The sequence below is a fragment of the Acromyrmex echinatior genome, chromosome 5 (genome assembly GCF_024713525.1).
Source record: "Acromyrmex echinatior isolate Ae372 chromosome 5, ASM2471352v2, whole genome shotgun sequence".
In the NCBI taxonomy this organism is placed as follows: domain Eukaryota; kingdom Metazoa; phylum Arthropoda; class Insecta; order Hymenoptera; family Formicidae; genus Acromyrmex; species Acromyrmex echinatior.
Window position 1 is genome coordinate 12,683,324 of NC_141856.1, and position 24,783 is coordinate 12,708,106.

At 35.1% G+C, this 24,783-nt stretch overlaps 1 protein-coding gene across 17 annotated transcripts in view; it reads left to right on the plus strand.

The window, feature by feature from the left end:
- Positions 1-24,783, plus strand: part of FoxP (forkhead box transcription factor P) — a 308,217-nt gene that overhangs the window by 130,666 nt on the left and 152,768 nt on the right. The window lies entirely within an intron of this gene.

The window sequence follows — 24,783 nt, forward strand, 5'->3', positions numbered from 1 at the left end:
AGAGAAGTGGTTTATATATATATATATATATATATATATATATATTAGGTGTTGGAATTAATTCGTAGCGTTTTACAAGTGATGGGAAGTACTTTCATTAATGTATTTTTTAATGCTCATGTGAAATAAATAACATTCTTTCATTAAAAAACGCTACGAATTAATTCCAACACCTAATATATATATATATATATATTATATATAAAATAATATTTGCAACAAAAGATATCGTTTTAATTGCTACAATGCAATATATAATCTTTGCATATTTCTACAACTCGCAAAAGCCGATACGGTGCTACGCCTCAACGTAATAACGGTGCAATGGTCTGTGAATCATCGGCAAACGGCGCACCCATACTTATATATACTTGCGTTTGCGTGTTTTTGTATGTCTCTTACACTCGCAATACCGGTGGCATAATGTTCATTGCATTTCTGATGCACGTAAGATATTATGATATCGCCTCCGGCTACAAGAGCGAGCGCTTTTAGAATTATGTTGACATGCACGTTGACATACGTGCCTGACATGAGGCCAATTAAAAATTATTCAATAATAGGTTAGAAAATACTCAATAATAGAAAAAAAACAGTAATCGCTTAATCGCCGTAACCATATTAATATTAGTATACGTGATACTTTGTGATACACATCTTTGTCATTTTCGAAGTTTCGCGGCGACTGAATTAATTCAATGATAAAATTTTAAATTTTAATTTAAAAATGTATACACATAACGTATATATATATATATATATATATATATATATTGTAAAAAATGAAATGTAATTTTAACATACAGTGGACTTTTTCAGACAAAGATATTAAAAATAAACATTTTTGTTAATTTTAACATTTTTACATGTCTCAGAAAGTCCACTATAAGTCTTTAAGTTAAAATTAACATTTTATATTTCACAGTGTATATGGCATTGGAATGAGAATTAATATATCGAGGGTATTTTAAATATCAGGTAGTGTTTTCAGTAAATCAATTTGTATGAAATTGATTATCTTTATTGTTTGGTTATAGAGTAGCATTTTTTCTTATCATTAAAAAATATTGGAGACAGATTGCGTTGTATGTAAGGATTATATAAACTACAGGAAGAGTTCTGATCTTTTTAAGTATATATTAATATATTATATTTAAAAAAAATTTTACACGCATATTACCACAAAATACTGGAAGAGACTATATTGAATAGTTATTCTAATATTATTACTCACAGTGACGTTAATGATATTCATTACGAGGCATACAATATTTCGCTTGATTAATTTATCGAGGCGTCACCTGCGTGACTAATACGTTATTTTTTGATAAATGCTTCTAAGCGCTGCGCTGCATTGGGAAAACATGCAAATAAACCTGTTGTGCGTAGGTGTTGCATTGGGATGCGAATTCCAGATCCGACTCGCTTATCGCCCGCGATGTCGTCGACTCGCTAAGCGAATACCTGTATGTAATAATAACAGAGAGGAAAGGAGAAAGAGAAATGGAGATAGAGAGAGAAAAAGAGGAAGAGAGACAGAGGGAGGGGAGAGAGAAAGAGAGAGGTCAGTTTGTCAGGAAGTGCACAACTCTGACGTCATATCGCGAGCGCTTACCCTAATGGAACTCTATGTGTAACAGCTCGTTGAAAGCTTAACACGCATAAGCGAGTAATCCCCATGTCCCGGTTTCTCGATGAAACGCCTCGATTAGCTACCCTTGCCGATTAGGATACCGCAAATCCGTTGATAGCTACTCTATGATCACCACGGTTCATTCCTCGATTGCCCTCGACGCTCGATGCATTCGAGCGCTGATACAAACAATAACAACAACACGTGAGATATGTTTTTTTTCCGCTATTGTACATATTTTGATAGACATGTCAACTTGTAACGATACGATATCGAAAAACATGAAACTGCATTGAAAAACTTGCAATATTCACACACAACTATACATCTATAAATTGAACATATAAATATAATACAATAATTCATAATATTTGAAAGTTATACGAATCAATCATTGCAATTTTGTAACTACATAAACATACGTGTATCAAAAATTATCTTTTTTTTTTTTTATTATTAAAAAGGAAAAATAACAATTTACATTTATACAAATTAATCTGAAGTATTTTAATCAAGGAAAAAAAAAAGAAGCCGATATAAATTTCTTGCTAGTATAGTAACATCGCGGAACTTGGCGTAAAAAGAAACTGCCGACGATTCTTCAACCCCTTCCCAGGAGAGGTCGTCGGCCACGCTAATCGAACTCTTCCTCAAAATAATAGCCGGGCCTCCGCTACCCCTCGCGTATAACGCGAATCTCGCGAGTAGTGCCTAGCCCGGTCCTGACTGCCTCATTACCCGCTTTTAATGAAACTCTTTTCTCCGGGCGGGCCCGGGCTAAGCGCCCGTTGCCAAACCTCGTTTAGGCGATACGGATCAGCGTGCCTGCGAGCTTCTACTCGGCGAAGACTATAAAGCCTCACCGTCCCGACGGCTCCGTTCCATGGACGAGTTCCGGCATCGAAGTTTCGCGCAAGTTTGCCGAGCCGAGGCGAACGTCTCTCCTTCCTCACCGCGTCGAACAAGAAGGCGAGAGGAGGGACTTGGTCAAAGGGAAAGGAAGAAGGTTCAAGGTGGAAAACGTTTAACAGGGGTGGGGTGGAGGGGAGGGTGGCCGGAAGAGGAGTCGAACGCGTCTGACACGATGCTTGAGCGTGCGATTCCTCTCCAACCCCTTCGGACCAATTCCTCAGTCTGTTCCGGCAATTTTCGGTTCTCGCTCACTCGCAACCCTTCACAAAAGAGATATGCTTCGCGCTTTGAACCAAGTTTCGGCAATTATTATGATCCACGCTATGCTCACGATTCGGTAGTCATCGCGATCGCGTATGTATCATAAGATGCATGTTGCGTCATGTGTGAATAAGAGAGAGAGAGAGAGAGAGAGAGAGAGAGAGAGAGAGAGAGAGAACTCGAAGATCTGTGAAAAGCAAACTTGATCGATTTGTCATTTAATTAGATAAACGTGAAATACGTATATTCGTGCTATTCGCGGCATGTATTCTTAGTGCCGAGGCACTACCATGTCTTCTGATATATGACAACAGCATATATATGTATACATATCCTGATTGAATGTTTTATGATAACGTCAATGATACAAGGAAAGTAAGGATATTTAGAGAGTTTCTAAATTGAATTAATAATGTAATTGAATTAAAAATATAAGACAAATTTGTTTAGATTTAAATTATGTTATATAATTCAATTAATGATATAAATTTCTAATAGAAAATTAAACAGATTTGTCTTATGTTATTAATTAATTAATAACATAATTGAATTAAAATAAGATAAATATATAATAATATGTATACACATATATATTATCGATCATATTTAATTATATTTGATACTATTAAGATATCATTGTGTTAAGCATTAAATAAATTTTTTAAAATCTTTATATTATTTTTATATGTCATTTTAGTAATTATATGTCAGATTACTTTTACAAATTTTTTTATTGGTTATATGATTTCTCATTACCATATACTTTTATTGAAAAGTAAATGCAATAATATTTATTTCAAGATAAAAAAAAACATCATTTAGAAAGTGTCTTACAAATCATACGAATAATTCTTTTTACTTTCACTACGTGAAGTATTTGCTTTGTAATTTGCACTATTTACTTCTCCAAGCCAAATATAATTTTCTGTAATATATTTAGGTAGAATATAATATTCTGTAATATATTTAAAATACAATAGAAGCTTTATCTTCTCGAGTCTAAGCAAATAACATTATTACTCATATATTCTTAACGCGGTTGTCTCGTTAAATAAGATTAAGAATAAGAATGAACTTTCTATATTTTATCCATACGATTATTTCGACGGATGTCTAATATTCGTTAAACCGTGTTCATGTGACTGTTTAAACGTATCGGTCTACGACGTCGAGTGAAAGCGTTCTGTGCCATCCCTTTAAGTCTAGCCGGCTCCTTCTTCAATAACTCATTCCACGTCTTGCTTGCCAACCCCGGAAGGTGCGCGGGACGTGTCAGAAGACAACTCCACCCTGCGTTGTCCACTGTCTACAGGGAGTCCCCTTCCTGAGTAACCGAGAAACCGCAGTACAACGAAACTGGCGAGTCGGGCAGGGGTTGAACGGCATCGGCGGAGAAAGGCCGGTGGTGGACCCCACCCCTCCCTCCGTAACCAAAATTTATATACAAAGTATCTTTGCTGACCAGTTGCCGTTGGCGAATAAGTAAAACAGTAAACCGGGCCGCGTGGCGGAGGATGTTGAGGAGGAGATCAGGAGAGCGGGAGGAGAGAGAGAGAGAGGAATGGAGTGGCTGCGGTTTCACCTCGTAAATTTGTCCCTAGGAATGTGTGGCATTTTTCTCGACCCTCCTTACGCACCCCCACGCGGCCATTCTTTTGCCGCCCTCGCGACGTTTCATGTCTCGGCGTGCTATTGGAAGCGATCATCCCTCTTTAAGGATATATTCCGTCGTCTGTGATAAATTCTTTGACGCATTAAATTGCTTGCATGATAAATAGACACCATTGTTGTACACGTTTTATAAATAGACGAATAAAAATAGAATACTTCAATATAACGTAGCTGTTTTAGAATTTCTTCCTCTATGTACATATATTGTATCTTTCAAGTGCATTTTATAAATGCATTAATGCACAGTACAGAACAATTATGCATAAATAACAAGTAGAAAGAATTTAGATAAAACCACTTGTTTTAATGCGATCATTACCGCATAATACGTTGCAGATAATAGATCTAAGCATTAGTTGTTTGTGTTATATTACCTGTGTGGGATACGTAGTCTTTACATTCTCTAACACAGAAATGCAATTAACCGATGCAGTTGACTGGAACGCAATAGCATGGACGCAAAGCAACGCGCATTAGCTGACGCTTTAAAAAGATAAAACATTTCCGATGTAGGAAAAGAAAATGGAATTTGTTGAATTCCTGTTCTAGTCATATCATAAATATTTTATAAGATGATCAATTTTATAACATTATTTTCATATTAAATACAATGCATTCTCAACATTGTGAAATTAAGAAATAAAAACGATGCAAGCAGATACCTATTGAAGATATTGGAATCAAGAAATTAAAATTATTAATCAATTTTTTATCCCCTTTAATACTAACAAATTTATTACTGACAGTAATAGGTATTTGGAATATTTTAAAAGTACCGAATAATAGTGCTTTTAGTACTTAAAGTAAGTAATTAGTCATTGTTTTTCAATATTAAATTAGTCAGTATTAAATTTCTCTGTAAGAGGTATGCTTATAAAAAAAATGTGCAGCCCGAGATATTTTATCAATAATTATATAAAAAATATTTTATCATCCATCTTTCGAATTCTAACAACTGTTTCTGCAGGTAGCTTATAATAATCACATTTCAAATCCCCTATGATCACACATATAAATTCCCATGCAAAGTAACATTGCGTATTACTTTAGACGTTAGTTAATATTAACAAGAAATACCAATGCTTGTACCTGAAAGAATTTCGTGATAACTGTGATAAGGTTGCGGCGATGAGTTTCCTGCTGCGAGTTGATTTCCTCGTTGCGTGTAGCGTAACGCACGACGTCTACCGTTATCCGTTATTTTACTTATCGAATATCGTTTACTTTACGCACGCGGTATACGTGAGATCGAATGATATCGGACGCTCGCGTTCGCGCTTCTTAGCAACGCGCGATTCCATCGTAAGCTATCGACGCGACGTAGGCGCGCGCGATATGGAAATGAGCGTACGCGATACCTCGGCACATCTCGATACGTTCGTCGCGTTCCGGCCGAATTACACGGTAAATTTTACACGCTATCGAATGGCCGCGTTTCATCTTTCAACAGTTACAACGTATATACCGTGAACGCGCGAACGTCGGGGGTGCGGATCGCGGAGTATAAAACATAACGTGGGGGCTGCATCGGGTCAGATTTAATACTAGAAATGGGAGGGTGTGGCGGACGAGCTCGAGGGCTAGAAACGGGCTCAAGCATATCGTGTGCACAGTTATTTCGGTACACTCTTCCTCAAAAATAGCCGCTCGTTAAGACTGACCATTGACGTTCCGCGAATCAAAATATTGTATAATTGTAACGTGACGTGATATAACTATGTAAGTACGTACATTCTTATGTGTGTCTTATACGACAAAGTTGATTCGATGACTCATCGGTGCTGTAATTGGGACAAGGTATAATCCATTCGTGCAAAGAAAAACGCGTAGGTTTAATCTTGCGCAAGTCACAGAATTTATTAGCGAGACATAAATTTGTTTATGCTCGCGACCGTGGATGAGATTCGCGGATAGATTTACAATGGCGGCAATATACGTTTTTGACAACGAATGTACGTGCTTATGTATAACACAGCGGATGTTTCGCCATTATACGTAAGCGTTTGGTATAGCTCGATTGCATGCGGATGACCAATGCCATCTGTTAAATGTAATAAACACGGAATCTTGCAATTCACCGGCTCGACGCTAACACGCCGCGATCTTCCGTGAAGCCGCGGCTGCAGTCGTTTCTGTTACGTATCAAACAAACATTACTCAGTTATAATCGATTAAGCTTACTTCGAAGCCAGACCCGTGACGCGTGCCGTTCCTTTGATTGCCAGGTAATCGCATTTCCAATCTATCGATTTGCAGCGCAGCACAGCGCGCATAACAAATGGTAAATTAAAATCGATAAATAAACCAGCGTGAAGAGAAATTTGTAAATCTGTACGTTGTTTTCTGCACAATAACGTTAATTTTATTTCTCGTTACACATCGACATCAAAGGGACCGTTATGATATTCTCAGAGCGCTGTCAGGTGTCCTTTAATCCTTCGAAAAGAACAATTTTCCTGAAGTATCTAAAAATTTAGCTAAATACAGATAATTTTAAAATCATTTTATTGGATCATTAAAATAATTGTGTAGAGGATGTTCAAACTAGTTGCTAGAATGTTAAAACTTTTTGCAGCATTGTCATCAACGCATGTCAGCGTCATTACTTTTGATATACCCGATTTTTTGTCTCTTTATATACTGTATGTAACATTTTTATTAATTATACAAATACATAAATTTGCTTGTTACCGTAACATTTCTTAATACCTAGAATTTTAATTAAAAGAAAAAATCTGTTACAATCTATTCATTTTTATTCGACATTTTTATAATATTCAATGTGTTGTCCTCGTGACAAAATGGCACGAATTAACAATAAACTAAAGAAGCATATTACACATATTATTTCCAGAATTTAAAAACGCGCGAAACTATGTAAGTGAAAAATAGCAATTCGCAGGTTTGACGTCGCGAAAGAAAGCGTCGACATGTAGTTGATAAAATGTAGTTAATTACGACATAACGAAGCTCAGTAACGAGTAATCAACGGCTCATTGGTGGATGACGACCGGCGGCGTACATTTATTCCGATAATGCTCGCTTCTGGAAGGAAACACATCCACGGCGGTAGCGGCGGTGGATGTGTGTCGTTAGTATTTAGTGTTTAGTTAACATCGGGGATGGAGAAGCCGCCAGTGTTTGTAATTGGTACAGTTTAGGAGCGACGAAAGCGATTGTACACCTCACAGATTTCGCCCCGACCCCGCCGAGAACGCGCGGCGCAGCGTAACTTTTGTCTGACCCGCGACGGCATCGCGGCATCGGTCGCGAGCCAGTTTCAAATCCGTGCCGGGCAAACGGCACGCCAGATGGCACGGGTACGTATCGCGGTCGTTACTACAATTAGATATTCGCTCCGGTCTGATCTCCAAATAATAACGCCGAAGGACCGCGCCGCGCCCAAGGTCTTAGCCGATGGTACTTCCGTCCGCCTTGGCGGACTTGCATTCGCATCTCGAGTCGCTCGGCGACGTTTGCCCGCCCTATGTGAATTTATCTTGTCGATTTTTTTCATACCTCGGACATGACGCGAGACGATTTCTTTTAGCGGGAAACTTATAAGTTTCATCATTGTTGAGAATTTTCGGGGGAATTATTTTAAGGATAAATGCTGTCAAAGATAAAGTGAGCTAAAATCTGAAAAATCGAAAATTTAATCTTTATATTTAAAACTGAATCAAATATGTACTTAAATTCAAATTGAAGCGGCATAATCTATGATTGAAATTTTATTTATAGCAGCCTTAATGAAGCTAATTTTAATCTAGCTATGAAGCTAAGGAGCTATGGAATATTAGAGTCCCAATTTTGTGAGTGTACGAATTATTGAAAGAATGTGATCTTGGAGTTATTTGAATTAATATTTATATGAAAATATCTTTATCACAATATTTTCTGATTCCTGCATCTTTAATTTTACGAATAATAATTTAATTTTACTTAAATTTCCATATCTTAATATGCAGTTAATTCACATTTTACCCGAGTCTGGCTTTTGTCATTAAAGAGAGTTGAAAATACGAGCATTATTAAATCATTATACATAGCTATTGTGAATGATACATAGTATTGGGCTAATGACCCTAGCGATCAATATTGAAAGTCCCAATACGAGTCAATATGCTTTTAAAAGAAGAGTGGAACGCGAATATATCTCCTGTGCATCATTGGCTGAAACTATTCAATTATAATCTAATTTTATAGTTTAAATAAGGCAATGAGAGAAAACATTTGATTCATTCGATTATCTGAGGGCGATGTGCTCGCTCATTATTAACCCGCATGAATGACACGATAGGGTTTTTTTTTATATTCGTGACTTAGTATTCAGGAAGGCGTATACCCACTTATTTGGAGATCAAGAGCTCCCTCGAGCGAGACGACTTTAGACTAGGCACTCTTTCGCCGACAACACCCCGTATATTTCATTTTTAAACAACAAAAAAATGCTAATGCACCGCCGCGCCCGTTATCGGCTCGGCTCTGTATATGAAATAATAAATAATCGGGTAAGCCCCGGCGCCATTATTTTTACGTCGACTTTACTTCGGAGATACACATTTTCCCGGGGTTATACTTTCTGCGTCGCCCGTTTCGTTATATACGTACAGTACGTGACGTTGACTCTAGTGTCGGAATTTTACTGCCGGATAACTCGTCGTAATTCGCAAAACAGCTATTATGTATACGCGAAAATATTTTGGACAAATGTCTAGGGAACTCGCTTGTGTCCGTAAATATTTAATAAAATGTTTATCTCTCATTAAAATATTTAACATTTTGCATTTGAAAATTCTTTACTTATATTAATAGGTAGTTGCATGAGTCTATACAACGATTTTAATAATTCTTAATAAAAATAAGAATGAGATTTTATCTAGCGATATATGCAACAATACAATAGATTTTTGGTGAAAGTAATTTTATTAAATTTATAATAAAAAAAATTATACGAATCTTTTAAACATCAATTTATCTCGATTTGTACTATATAAATAAAAAAATTTATTTAGTGTACATGTATATATTTTACACTATTTATTATATAAAAATTAGGAAAATATTTTATATCTAAAATAGATATTCGTTATATTAAATCTAAATGTATTTTATTATACATATTGAAAGTTTCAAAAAATGTAAAAAAAGATATAAATAAATTTTTTCACGATTAATAAGAATAAATAATGCCTTTCTAAAGCAATTAGTGATATGATAAAAATAAAACTGATACGTATTTTTTTCAACATGTATATATAAAAATACTTAATAAACTCTGATCATTTATATTCAATATTTATATGATATCTATATCTTTTAGCTTGCCAAGACTCGCGGATATTTTCGAGAAAATAATTCATATGCAGATTAGCTTGAATAGATCGTATAAAACACGATGAGCCCGTTTGTGAATTCTGCGGGAATATATGATAAACACACAAGATCTTTGACCGGCAACTGTTTCATGCACTTTTGAAACTTTAGAATAACATCATAACAATACATCATAACAGGAATTGTGCATAATTCTCTATATCATACTTGGTATACTGTCAGTTATTCCAACATGGAATCCTAAGAACGTTGTCAGACCGCAAATAGTAAATAGCTGTCATATTCCTATTATGTTTGGTTGGAAAATTTATAATCTACGCCCTGTTACTAGATATATTATATCAGAATATAATTATATCAAAAGATTTCTCTGTCTTGTATCTAATGACTTCAACTTTTAATCATGCAGTAGTCTATAACGATATACCATTAAACCGCGTCATTTTCTTTCCAGCGCGTTAATTGAATTTATATATATTTAATTAGTAAAAATGATCTTCGAGAAAATATCATAAATATCGAGATAATATAACTTTATCTCTTTCTTTTCTCACTCACTCTCTCTCTCTCTCTCTCTCTCTCTCTCTCTCTCTCTCTGCTTCCTTTAAATTTTTAATTTAAATAAATTAAACATTAAGATGTTTAAAAATCATCAATATAACACATCAATATAACACGCACATGACATTATGCTATACAACAATAAAATGTAACAATATACAATAAAAAATAACACTCTCTGTGTATCTCTCTTTCTCCAATTGATAGAGGTAAATTGTTGAAGTCATGAGACCGAGTTAAGTCCATTAATCGTACATAAATACATGATGCTTAAAAGAAAGCATGCAAAGAAAGATGTCTCAAAAAAATTTGATGCTATGTGAAGAGGCCCAATGGTCAACAATGAATATTGCTCGTGCGGGAAAAGGTCGTGGTCGAATCAGCATCAATCAGAGTTTCGCCTTGACATTCATGTTACTTTAAACCGAATCGAAAATTCAATTGAATGTCGTCGAATTCTTACCGGAATATCAAGTTCACCACAGCTCCATCTATGAAAGAGAGAAAGAGAGAGAAAGAGTGGGAGAAAATGAGAGAAAGAAAGAGATAGAGAGTTGTGACTATAAACTTTTTTATGTCATGCAAATTTAATATCTATCTTTAAACTTTGCTCGTCTTGAATGTTTCGATTTTTTGCGAACATTGATTTGACTTGCTTTTGTTGAAACTTTCGCATTCGTTTACATCAACATTTGCTTCGATGGTAAAGCACATGCATATAAATTAAACAATATTATTTTCGTGCATGAATCATTTCAACATGATTCATTGATGTAACGAGTTATATGCAACGTTTAATAATGCATGTCACACACTATCTTGTGGCTATTGTTTAAATATTACTTCATATACTTAATCATTTTATTTACAAACATGTTTTAATAGGTGGATTAGAAAAATTTATTTATTCGACATATCAATATTAGAATTTGGATATTTGATCAACTAAATTTTTTTATTACATATTTTTCAATCCAGTAAAAATGAAATTTTGTGTGTGCGTATATGAAATGTATGTTTAATTACAAATATTCACAAAGTTAATAATATAACATAATAATAAGGTTGCATTAACTTTTTCTGTCACCGTTACGTAATTCTCAGGAGGAGAAATGATTTGCAATATAGAACGCGGTCCTTCCGGGGGCTTAGGTCGAGATTGAGAAGCGGCCGTGCGAAAGAATCAGGCAAATCACGGGGACCCTTCTCATCGAAGGGATGCTCGATCAAACAGAAATTCCCCTAAATAAAGGAGGTTATCAGAGTATAAACTCGCTGCCATCGATCGATAACTGCGGCGCGCTTATCCTCCGACTTTTATCCCGAAATTTTTATTGTTTAAATAAATCATCGTCCGCCACTGAACGTGGGATTACGCGGAGGTATTAATGGCAGCACGTATGCATTCATATTTATTTACGCAATTATCCGCCGTCCGACGCGCAAAAAAAATATAATTGGTCGTGCTTTATGGCTTAAAATACGAATTGCCCGACGTCAAAACATATTTGTATCACGAAGCGACTTTTCATCAACAATATTCGATAAATTGACGCGTGATTCCGCGCGATTGTCTGAATCTGATTTTTGTCATTTTGTTGTCAGGCACGCAAAAAATATTCCAATATTCCAGTTTTGGGAATATCCGTATATTTTTTGCGTGCCTGACTACAGTTATTTTTTTTATTAGCTTCAGTCGCATTTCTTCGTAAATTTTGCATTTTTATAATTTATGATATTGCGGTAATAAAAGTCGGTAAAAAATATTTGCGATTTGCAATATAAATAAATCCTTCCATGTAACTTCTGGAAAGTTTTAATGAAATTTATATTGTTTTTTTTTTTTCGTTTATCATAACATCATTTTTTAATAAATATTTATATACATTACGTAATAAAAAATCAATTAAACAGAAATTATGCAAAAAATAATATGCAAAATGTTGTGGATATTACTTCTTGCTTTACGCTCTGGGAGAAAGTATTTTGTTAATTTAACAAGTCACCAGTATTTTAATAAATGATTTGTAGACATAAATTATTGTTTTAATTTGTTGTGACTGATGCTAGTCTGCTATTCCAACCAATTATTAGTAATAGAAGCAATTCAAACCTAACTTATTTTAAAACCTAACTTATTTTTTGATAGACTTGTTTGCTATAGCAGTACTAATTATTTTGATGTAAATATATCATATAAATCGTGCGTTATTTATTGCATTACGAATAGAGAAATTATTCGTAATAGTAACTAATCGATCCGTTTTCTTGCCAAACCATCATATTTGTCATCCCTTTTTTTGTTTCTAAACTCATTTCTCTTAGTGCGCTTGAAACATTTAATTTGCATGTTTCAATATTTCAAGTAAAAGTAATAATAAACCGTATAAAGAAGAATCTCATTATATATTCGAAGATAGCGTCAGGTGAAATATCATATTTAATTTTTATTGCATCAGCTATATGCATTGCTTTGCGTCTCCGACAGCAGTTCGGAACCAAAGGGGGTGGTGGAAGCTACTATAGATATACAACGAGAACTGTAACGCGGGGTGTATGTAAATATAGCGTGATACATTGGATACTCGCTTATAAACACCCCATTTTTATTCGGGTAGCGTTTCGCCACCCGGCACCCACCCTTCCCATCCAGCACTGCGCTCCTTAACTACTAGTCCACCAACGCAAAGAGACAACGCTAAACCTATTATTTTTGTGTTTTTATACATCACGTGCAACATTATCTCCCCAATATTGCAACGAATTTTTCGGCAGATGTAAAAATATAAGCTGCCTGAGAAATAAAAAAAATATCTCTGACTGTTTAATTGAATTTTTCAAATTCATTAAATAGAAACATTTTATTTGGAATATACAATTGCTCCATTACATTATTGAAAATTGAAAAATATCAACAAAAGAATATAACGTAACAAATGATAAAAGAAGATATAATAATTCGACACCGTTCGTAAGTAATCTTCTTGGCTCTTTTTTTTTTTGCGGTTCAGCTTTATTGAGTTATTCTTAAGAATCTTGCTCAATAAATTCAAGAATGCTGCGATAGCATTAATCACGTTCTATCTATAAATAACATAACGAAGAAAGAGATTAAGAATATTGTAATTTCGTTTGTGCAGAAGTAAGTAAAATTTTATTTTTACGTCGGTCTACAAGTCTTTTTATTCATTCTTAAATTTATTATAACAAATATCTAAATTTGTATAGAAAATTATTTTAATATTTCACGACATTCCTAGAATATTATAAAACGTGTAATATTACTAAACGTGTTCAATGACATATCATGTTAGTTGTTGGCATATATAAGAGTCAATCATGTACTTGAAAGATATGTTGAAAGATTGTTTTTCAACGCAAATTAACTAGATAATCCGATCGCGCGATAATTGGACCACTGGATCTTTCAGTCGTTCATATCGAATAGCCTTGAAAGATGTTATTGCCCTCACGATCGTCCAGTCAGGTTCAGTTTGTAGTTTCCGAGAATGAGTGTCGAGGAGTCGCGATGCATCTTTTCTCGCACGAACTTTTTTGTCCAAGAGATTTTTTTCATCGAATGTTTCTTATTATAATCCTATAGATTATACTTAACTTTTTGTGGCATTCTCTTATCATTGATTAATTTGTTGCTAATAAAGACTTAACGAAAAAAATTAATCATGAAAAGAAGATATCTAGTTACGTTTTGTAATAAATCATATATATGATTAATACTTTAACAATTTTAATCTTCCTAAATGTGGAAGTTACATAATATTTTGCATGATCATATAAAGAGCAAATGATGGATTTTTTGTAATCTAGTTATGAATATGACTAATCAAATAAACTGTATATCTAACAATAATAAATTTCCTCATAATATAATTTGTAGTAAAACATTTACGAGCATTTTTACATAACTTGCTCTAAATATTTATACATCCATAATAAAGAATTTACTAAAGAAAGAATTGCGACTAAAAATAATATTATTTATAGTAACTATTTACAATTTTCATACTCATATAATTTAGTTTTTTTGCATTAATTGCTAATTAGGTTGGCTTAATTTTTATCACTGCTTGAAATGAAAGGTACAGACGCGCGTAGCGTAATATCGCCCAGCTCGTGCGTATCGATTTGACTTCGGAAATTCGACACTCACGCATAGGGCGCACGTGTTAATGTTATTTACGCCGTGATGTTATTTATGCGCGCCAACTCGTGTTTGAACAAGTGTGCCACGATGACGACAACGCCCGTCGAAATTGGGAAAAAGTGTTTGTCAGCAAACGAACGCGCCAACGATCACAAATAATTTTAAGCCGGCTAATGGTAAGGACGCCAATCAGCAAATTGTACTGCCGCGAACATTCTCTCTGTTCTCTCTCAACAGAGACTCGCGATGGTAATCTAACGCGATTATTAATTCGGTATTTGCGCCTTAAGTGGTGTGCAAATATCGAGAAGAAAGATATCGTTATATTTTATTTGCTTACATTAAAGATTATTTTTGCGTCGTTTTTGCGATTTCACAAAATTATAGGTCGTGATTAGATTTAGAGGGGGGAAACAGAAAAATTATTATTAGTCTCATTATTATATGTCTCATTAATTCAACTGATTTGACACTTGAAATTGATGATCACATTTTAATTATCCGCACGATAAATTGACGGAAATTTATAATTGTATAAATAACCGAGTGGAGAACATAGTTGAGAATCGAAACTTAGTCAAGAATACGCACACATATGTTGATTTTATAATTTACGCTCGATTTGATGTCAACGGACAATCCGCATACCTGTTTCACAAATATAAGCATAAAGCAAACTGAACGATTCTAGTTCGTTACTGTGTGGACTGGTTTATCGCGTCTTAATTTAAATGCTGATTGCTACTATTGAAGTTAAAACATATAGAATGTTGTTTGAATACGCTCGACGGTATGTGAACTCGCCTCGTTTTTCACGTATGCCATATATAATCAGGTGACAATAATGTAGTGGCCGGAGTAACAACGATATTGTGATATGCAAGTTTATTCATGTTTCACAAAAATAATTCTTTCAGATTGAGAAACATGTATTGATTTTTAATTTTTCACGAAATATAGAAAATTAAAAGTAATAAATATAGAAAAAAATGGATTCGTATAACTGTAATCTGTTATAGTTACGTATTGGTTTAATAATCGAGGATAACGTCAGTCATCGTTATTTATAATATCCGAGAAAATTTATGCACACGATTCTTGTAAGTAGCAGTTTATATAAATAAACGTACGTTTGTCATCAACACCAGTATAATTCACTAAAACGATTTTATTAAAGCAGTAACTTTTTGCTTCAGGTCCAATATGTCATATAGAAAAGGATTTCAGTTATATTTGCTACATATTTCGAGCCATGTTAACAACTGTTTTGTTTTTTCACATTACGTTTCTGTGTTATCTCTCGGATCGATAAAATAATTTTTAGTACGACTCGTAAACCAGACTTATCATAATTCAAACTTGACGATGAATTTTTCCATTGTGACATTCATTGATGGTAATGATTTTTTATATACATAATCCTGGAATGTAGAATTTTTATGCTCGAATTTTAAACTCGAAAACTGTTTGGATCTACATAAAAACTGTAATAAGTAAATGATTATTGTTAAGTGTGGGGGAACATTAAATCAACTCTTTCGCTTCCAACAAACTTGATATCATTGTGTAAAGCATCTGCCAAGCTTATCTACTCTCGTGGCGTCGCTTGTATCACCACTCGTTTTATATGCAAAGGAGAAAGCGTAATCCGCGTTAAATGCATTTACATATCGCAAACGTTAAGAGTGAAGGTGCTCGCGTTTCTCTCGAAAGATTTTCTTCCTTTTGTTTCCATTGCGGGGTAAACAAAGAGGAGGAAAACGGGCCGAGCGGCCAGGCAAGAGCGCTCGAGCATTGTCGAGTCTAAAGGGCGCTGTTTATTAAAGGGCATTAATCTGCGAATCTGTACTTCTCGTCCGCTTTAACTCTCGCCACGGCGAAACGATATTACTTAGTGTGTTTCCGTGATGCTCGCTTAAATTGCGTTTTGTAATTAGCCAAGAGGCAACACGTTTCGCCCACGGTTGTGCCCACAGCTTCCTCGGTGGTTTCTTTCCTCTTCTTCCCTTCAACTCTCACGCGCCAGTCGTCGTTCTCGTCGTTCCTTTTCCTCTTTTCTCGTCCTTCCACCGTTGACGCGCTCGTCGAGTCTTGCTCCTCTAGAGTGTCCCGCAAGATTCATAATTGCATTTGTCGGATTTTACGCTATGTACACTGAACACGTAGTTATCCGGGTTGACTTCACGTGAAAGACCACGTAGGTTTTGTGATTACGATGGAAAGTGTTAAATTTGTTCTGTACGTAGATGTCACTGAGATGTGGTTTGTATCTATATTTCGTCAAGGATTAAACATATTATTAATATTATTAATATTATCATTAATTATAAAATTTTTGTTTCGATATAAATAATTACAATTTACAATTCAATGTCGAATCCTAATTCATTGTAAAAATTGATAACGATAATAAGACAATAAGAACGAAGAAAATTTTATGAATTTGTATATTGTTTATTAAAATTAATATTTGGCAGTAACTTTAAATTCCTATGTACATACATCATGTTATTTTAAATTATAATTTTCTTTATATTTTTTTCACAAAATATAAAATATCTATAAATTATTGAAAATATATTTTACTATCGTATTGTCTTCATTTTCATTTATAATATTCATTTTGATCGAAATAGAAAGTTCTATTAATGAATATAAATTTCTCTAAATTATTTATAAAATATTTCGTATACTAGATTCATTAATTTACGTTACCACCAATCGGTTAACATTTGAAAGTTGAGAAAATATAAATCTAAGACGCGATGAAGCAATTCAACAGTTGCTGTTGAAATAATAGCTCGAATATGCCGCGAGCGTTCTATCTTCGGTGCGGATATATTGTACGTTGTTTGCATTATGCACAGCGCCGCTCTAGAAAGTAAACGTGAATGTGGAGAATCCACGCATATCGCAACTTTATGCCTGCGAAGTAGATGCTAAGAATACCTTGCGTGTTGTAGCGCGCACGAATGGCTAAGAAGGCCGTACAATGTTAACTTTGGTTTCCTCGACTGCAAACGGCACAACTATAACGTACGTATCTATCGATGGAAATCGCGTCGCGTGGGAATCGAGTTGTTCTTGTCTTTAAACTTTTCATGTAATTTACGAGTTCGTTTTTGCATTTATTTGAATGCAATATGAGAATTTACAATTGCCTGCGTACACAGCAACTTTTATTTATAGATTCCATCGCAAATAATGCATATGATTTTTATAATTGCAACATAAAATGTTTCTTATTATCTTTCAGTACAATCGTAAAGGAAAAAGATTTATGATAACATTTAGACGAGCTAAATAATACAATGAAATGATTAAATGTTCAATCAATTATCTCTCTGCTGAACTGAGTTATTATTGCCGTCTATATATCTATTGAATACAAATTTGCAATCATGATTTGCAATGATGATGTTATAATATTTCTTATTTTTGACTCGTGAGTCATCCCAATGCAAATTACGAATCGCCTGACGCAATCTGGCTATCACTGCAAGAATCGCGATTACAGCGTCAGCTGTTCGTCGCGTCTTTATGTGGTGTACACGCCACAGTGTCAGCCTCGGTTATTAGTATTAGAATACAGCTGGAGGCTTCTAGCACGCATCACCAGGAGAGGCAAAACAGACCGGAAAAAGCACAGAGGGACTGGGACGCTCAACTACGTCGTGCCTCCTCCCTCGTTCCGTCTTCATACCGCGTGCGTTTCTGTCTTTCGCGTGGAGGCGGCCTCGTTCTCGCGCGGCAAAACTTAACAAAACAATTTGCTCCAAAGCAAACAACGGCATCCGGTTTACTTGTGAATAAACAACATATTTATTTTTAGAGGCACTGCGGTCGTAACTCGTTTGCTCGGACGGCCGCGCTCGTAAGAGCGTCTATTTGTCGGCATTACATGAGTTAACGGATGGATAGATAAAAATTGTTGATTACACGGATGCTATTTCACCGTCCGAGTCGCTTATTAGATTATACAAAGATCTGCAGTAGCAATCACACGTATCATCGATTTAAAAAAAAATTCAAAATTTTATAGATATCATTTTATTATTATTTTGTACGTATGTAGTTTTAAAAGCAGTATTTTTACCTTAAAACCAGAAGTAATGTTTTTGTAATAAAATATCAATAAATTTATATAAAAAAATAATAATAAAATATAGTGAAGGTTAAATATCATTACAAAATAATACAACGACAATAAAAAAATATTTGAAACTAAAACCATTGGAACTAAAATTATTAGGATAAAACTAACAATTTTAAAGATGTATAATCTGCGCAGTCGAAATAAAAAAAAAGTCAAAATGACAAAATTAACGTGCATTTAACGATAATGATATTGATGCAGATTAACATTCAGACGACGTGAGAAACGGTTTCCATTGATGATGTTGGCTAAAGTAATAAATTAGTCCTATTACCTAGATTTGGCATAAATTCACCGCATATTGTTCCCTTGTTATATATTAATTACTAAATTACAACTAAAATATCTCCGTGATCTCATCATTTATGCCAATTTAAGTGTGAATCAATGCACCATCCGTTTGCAGTAAAAATTTACACTCTTACAGTCATCTGATAATATTGTAAATAATTAAATTATAAATTTAAGCAGCATAATTACTCGAAATCGTGTCGATCTCCCCAGGGATGGCCGAGCGGATTGCATATTCATCATTCGCGAGCGCCACCATTTCAGACGAGACACTTCGTTGCTCGGCCAACGATCCTGGAGACGCGCTATACGCGCGAAAAATTAGCATGTAGAAGACAGTAGTAAAAATAATAATTGACGAGATTATTCGACCTCCTCGTGAGACACTCGGAACGAAATGAAACGTTTTATCGCCGTACCGTGTCTGAGGGCAGCAGCACGGGGTTGTTCATTCCTCTCTTTCTCGCGTACAGTATTGGGGGAGAGTGATCGTAATCATATTTTCATGGGGACGGATTTATGCAACGCACCGCGTCGTCTCTCTGTACATAAAACGCATTTAAAATTCTCGAGGCGCGACCGGAAGGTGCCTGTTCCCGTCTCCATCGATAGCGCGAGTCGTGCCTCGCCGAGCCGAGCCGGTGGTAGCGCCATGGGGGTTGTAATTGGCAATATCTATCGAATTTTACAATAAATCTCACCGTGCCCCGAAGGAGGGCGATGGGGGTGGCGCTGCCGCGGCAATAAAACACCGGGTAGTATCGCGAGGGTGCTGCCGCGCCGTGCACTTAACGACTTATCTTATCTGCGAATTAGGTCGCGGTTAGTGCTTCGCTTAATGCGAAGCTACGAATACCAAGAGGCACGTGGCTGCGATCGTAACCACATGATTTATTGTTGAAAATGTTATTAGATTGGTGTGAAAGTCGTAGTCTCCTTGTATTTTGAATAAAATCATTTATTAATAAAATTCAACCGATTATTTTAAATATGTAGACTGAGAGAAAAGTTCTTGGTATTTGTGACTATAGTTAAATAATTTATCCAAGGTTTAAACATTGCGTATTAATTTAAATCTATGTTATTTTCATTTGGCTGATGAAGACTTAGTATAGTCGAAATATTCCATGGTTTTTTATGACATCGAATACTAGAAAATTGTGAGTAAATGTGGGATAATATACTAGCTTAAATTAAAATCTTCCTTTGCTCGTTTTTTTTTACTACTCATTTAATTTTTGTGTTTACAATATCGAGCGGATTACGTTTTTTCTTATTTTATATATATGTATGTTGTTGGCATCGAACATGATTATGAAGTATATATTAGTTATTATTATCATGAATTAATTGCAATTACTGTAATTTAACTATAATTTCTTAATAATCTTCTGTGCTCAATTATTACATATTTGTTAATAGAACCTTTCATATAATCATACGTACATATATTATTACTAATAATTTTTATCAGTAATAACTGCAATTATGTTAACATACAATTATATAGTCATAAATACCAAAAAAACTTTTCTCTCAGTTAGTCGTTACTTTCTGTGTCTATTAGTTTCTTCATCACATTTTTAATGTCTTGTAATGAATTCGATTGGACGCACTGGTGCGCATTACATATTAAAGCTCGTGTACATTTGATCTGTGAAAAAGTAAAATGCAAATATTCGAATGATAAAATATAGACAATACAAAAAGATAAATATAGTAGGTTAATGAAAGTCAGCAACGATAAACGGCGCAATTATTTAGTGAACAATCAATAATCAGACGTTAGATTAATGTCTTCTTTATTTTGAACATTTCGACTCTCTTCGGAGTCCTCTTCAGCAAGAGAATGATGCAAGTATAATTACCTCACATGTCCATAATGTTTAAGTCACTCGCAAATTGACAAAGATGCAGCGTTGTTAATCTGACATTTTTTTTTTAAATCTTATTAGAGTAATATATGTGTAAACGATTTAAATGACTTACCATCACGGAACATGAAGCATTGCACTGAAGCTTTATCGAACATGTTAAAACTTAAAAAGTAGACATGTTAAAATCAAATATAAAGATCACACATTTTTAGAACACACGTCCGTGTACGACGTGTCACTCAGATATGAATTATTCTCGAAGTAAGAAGTTACACAGTAAACAATAAGCCAAATTTGCAATTATGAAGAGCAAAACACATTATTGTATATTGTTATTAAGTCAAATCGATAAGAATCGTAAGACATTATTGTATAATAATTAAAAACTGTTAAAATTATTGGAATTGTAAAATAAAGAATTACTTAATGAAAAGGAAAAAAAAAAGAAAAAATTCAATGTAAAATCATATTTCTTTAAAATTGTTACATTTTCGTCAACTGATAAAACTTTTGTCAAATTAAATTAATAAACTATAAATTTAAACAAGTTACTATATAAGTCAAGAGAAATTTTCAAGCATCGCAGCATAGGTATGATGCAGTCCTTCTATCTGAACGTATAAATTAAGGCCATTCCTTTACGTATGAATGTCATTTCCAAAATCAATCTTTTGTTCCAAAATTTCTTTTTGTCTGAAATTGGGATGTTCTCTCAATCGAAATCATGTGAAAATTCAATATGTTCAGATATTCTGGAAAGTTTCCTGCATGTTTGTCCCACGTAAGATTCATGTTCCGTGATGGTAAGTCATTTAAATTGTTTACGTATATATTATTCTAATAAGATTTGTTTAAAAAAAAAAAATGTCAGATTAACAACATTGCATCTTTGTCAATTTGCGAGTGACTTAAACATTATGGACATGTGAGCTAATTATATTTGTATCATTCTTACTGAAGAGGACTCCAAAGAGAGTCGAAACGTTCATAATCTAACGTTTGATTATTGATTGTTCACTAAATAATTGCGCCGTTTATCGTTGCTGACTCTCATTAACCTATATTTATTTTTTGTATTAAAATTCGAGAATCCTAATATAATTATTGTTATTGATAAAATGTAGATTTTACTTAACAGCACAATAAAATGTATTGAGGTTTAATCCGTTTTTATTATATTTATATTAAACACATCTTTAAGTTAATTTGTATACGACGGCTTTAATATGTACTAGTTCGAAACTGTATATGTTTGAATTAGTTCTTAGAACAACAGGCATTAATATTTATTTTAACTTACGCTTATAAATGATAAGACCAGTCGATGTACTAGAGTAATTATTCCAATTGCGTCGCGATTCCAATTGTGGAATCGAAGATTCACGAAATGATATAAATGTAGCTCTGGATCAGTTTCACACGTACACTTTCTTCTCATGTTGTAATGAATTATAATTTTTAGTTTTCTGATATCTGTTTATGTGAACGTCATCGAGACGGGAGACTCATTTTCTATAATTCTAGTATAAGAAAATGCATTTTAGCGACGCACGCACGCACGTACGCACGCACGCGCGCACGCACGCGTGTGCGTGTATGCGAACGATTGTTCCGCAAAGAAGATGAGTCTGTATTCACTGTATTGGCATCATCCAATTTTACGGTAACGATTATATATAAATATAAAAGGCATAATATAACTGCAACTGATCTCGCCTGGAGACGGTAACAGAGAAGTTAATTAAAATCGCCGTCAATTCTGCCTTGCCGCGCGTCGTCGCTCGCGCACGTGACGCGATTTGACAATGAGCCACGTCGCGTCGAGAGAGGGACGTTGGATCTTCGGGCTCCGTCGCGCGACTGTAAAAGATCCGTTTGTTTATTTCCACGTGGCACAATACTTAACATACAACATTTCTATGATGCCCGCGCGCGGGATGATGACGAGCACGACGACAAGCGGGCGGACGGTGGTGTGCGTCGCGTGTTTTGTTTGCGCGTTTTCTTTTGTCGCGTGTATGTCCAGCTGCGCGCTGAGAACGCGGCCGGCTCATGCAAATGCACGACACACAATGTGCCTCAATAGCCTCCACGTATTTATGCTATATGCTATCCGGTTCAGTATTTTCCACGCGACTGTTTATTTCTGTGCCTCGTACACGGAGAATACGCGAGGCTCTCTTTTTAGAAAAAGGGTGGAAAAAAGGAGGACCGAAGAGGGAGAAAAAAAGAGAGAAAGCCTTGCGCGCGCGCGCGCGCGCGCGTGTGTGTGTGTGTGTGTGTGTGTGTGTGTGCAAGCAGGTTCTCCTTTTTCCTCTTTTTTTCTTTCTAGGCCATACAAGACTCGCATGGGCGAATGAATTTCACAGGGCCTTGAATTTCAGCGGATCTAAGGATCCTATGAGTATCCTCTACAGGGAGAATAGTGGTCTCACTTCTTTCTCACGAAGGAAAAGCAAGTTCCATCGATCGCGACGATCGTTACGTCGTATCACCTCACCATTCTATGCACGTCGCGCATGGAAACAAACGGAGTTACATTTTGTAATTACACCCCTTGGATTGGTACCGACTTCGCATAGTAATCGATCACGCGTTCTTGCGGCTCGTTTCAAAATTTACGACTTTAAAGTCTCCGGGACGTTGCGCATTATTTAACGGCGATTGAAGATTTGTTCCTATTTTCTTCGAGATTTAGTAATTGTTGTCCTCACTTTTTCAGTGAGCTTAATACGAAGATATTATCGTAAATGTCATTTGAAATTTTTCTACAAGCTTAGAAATACAAAGAGACACTATACATGAAATTAAATAAAAAGGACATTATGTTATATAATCTCCCTTTTTTTATTTAATTTTGTCGCCTATGCTTGAATTCACGTAAAATATTGAACGCATTTCTGCGTAACGCACACGAACGAACGGAAATTTGGCTAACTATACCGTGCCAAAATAATTTCGGTCATATTCCACGTTGATTTGTACACATAAATCATTATGGTTATATAATTACGATTTTGGCTAACTTCCGAACTTCAGATATAGTCAATCTTTTTATATAATTCAAATGTGGACTTCTTCATTAGAATAATAATCAAATAGTAGATTTTGCTCTAATAAGATTTTATTGACATACATTTATAATAAACGTTATATTGTTCCGTTAAGAAAAATTGTAGTTACGGCAATATTAAAAATCTGTTCACGCTATCGCTCAAAAAAAGTCGAAAACGACCAAAGCGTGCCGTGTATATATTTTAATAAAGCTGGCAACATGCGATGTCTCGTTTTTTACAGCGAAAAACGCGATTTAAAATAACGGCAATGTAAATAAAACTTTACATCATAAAATACGGAACATAAAATATCACCAGTATCAATAGTATATAAAATACTCCATTATATGACATTTAGTAAAATATCATATTTAAATTATACGCTCGCTCGTGTGTCCTTGCGTTACGGATCTTTGAGGTCTTTTTGAAAAATCGACGAGCGCTCTTTATTCCTCGGACAACGGGCGAAATGCCAGTGTCACCTCACGAGGAAAATGAATATTAATATAAGCACTTGGTGGTCGACCGTGCGATTTTCTCGACGAGGCAACGAATAATATAATAGCTGGTCCGCGGGAGATGCGTCTGCGACCGAGAGGGCGAAGCACCCGAAGACGAAGTGTTCTCATTATACCCGGTGATTTATGTGCGTGCCACCTTGCCGTCGGAAGAGATTCTAGGTTAGAAATAAAGTTAAAAGAAAAATAAGGCTTACGGGGTGCAAAGTCGAGAAAGTGTGGAGGGGGGGAGCCGCGGCTCGCGGAATATATTACAAAAATAAGCTCGCTGGCGAGCGGCGTGCGGAAAAGCGCCGAAAAAACTTTGAAACTCCTTGGAGGAGCCTTGAAAGATCGATGCCCCTC